The following is a 931-nucleotide window of genomic DNA, read 5'->3' on the forward strand; positions in this document are numbered from 1 at the left end:
GTAAAAAGAGGTTGAGGAAGATACCTGATGTTGGCCTTTGGCATCCACACGCACATATATACACACACATACACTAACCTATGTCCACACACATTCACATATGTACACATACACTGTTGCAGTCAAGTTCGTGTTGCTGGTAGAAATCATCCAACCAAGGGCAGCTTTTGGGAGAAAGAGGATTATTTTGGCTTACAGCCTCTTGGGGAAGCTCCATGATGGCAGGTGGAAACAATGGCATGAACAGAGGGTGGTCATCACCTCCTGGCCAACCTAAGGTGGACAATAGCAATAGGAAAGTGTGCCAAACACTGGTATGGGAAACTGGCTATAACACGCATAAGGCCACCCCCAACAATACACTCTCCATAAGGTATTAATTTCCAAATCTCCATCAGCTGGGAAACTAGCATTCAGAACACCTAAGTTTATGGGGGACACCTGAATCAAACCACCACATACACATTCACACACAAACACACACACACACATACAAAAAAATCACATATACTAAAATTGGAACAATACAGAGATGAGCATGGCCCTGGGCAAGGATGACATGCAAATTTATGAAGTGTTTCATATTTTTAAAGCTTATTAGGAGAGAAGTGACAGGGAAGCTACAGGTTACAACAGATTTGAGAACTCAGACAAGCACAGTGGGCGCAGGGCCTAGATGCTACAAAAAAGGCATGTTTTAGATAATACTCATTTGTGTGGTAATAAAAGACAGACAGAAAGAAAGAAAGAAAGAAAGAAAGAAAGAAAGAAAGAAAGAAAGAAAGAAAGAAAGAAAGAAAGAAAGAAAGAGAAAAAGGGCCAGGCATGGTGGCACACACCTTTAATCCCAGCACTCAGGAGGCAGAGGTAGGAGGATTGCCATGAGATTGAGGCCACCCTGAGACTCCATAGTTAATTCCAAGTCTGCCTT

The 931-nt window shown here is 42.4% G+C and overlaps 1 pseudogene; it reads left to right on the top strand.

Annotated features, from left to right (window-relative positions):
* Positions 1–500: 500 nt before the first annotated feature.
* LOC123459726 lies at positions 501–589 on the top strand (annotated as a pseudogene).
* Positions 590–931: the final 342 nt, after the last annotated feature.

The sequence above is a fragment of the Jaculus jaculus genome, chromosome 3 (assembly GCF_020740685.1).
Source record: "Jaculus jaculus isolate mJacJac1 chromosome 3, mJacJac1.mat.Y.cur, whole genome shotgun sequence".
Lineage (NCBI taxonomy): Eukaryota > Metazoa > Chordata > Mammalia > Rodentia > Dipodidae > Jaculus > Jaculus jaculus.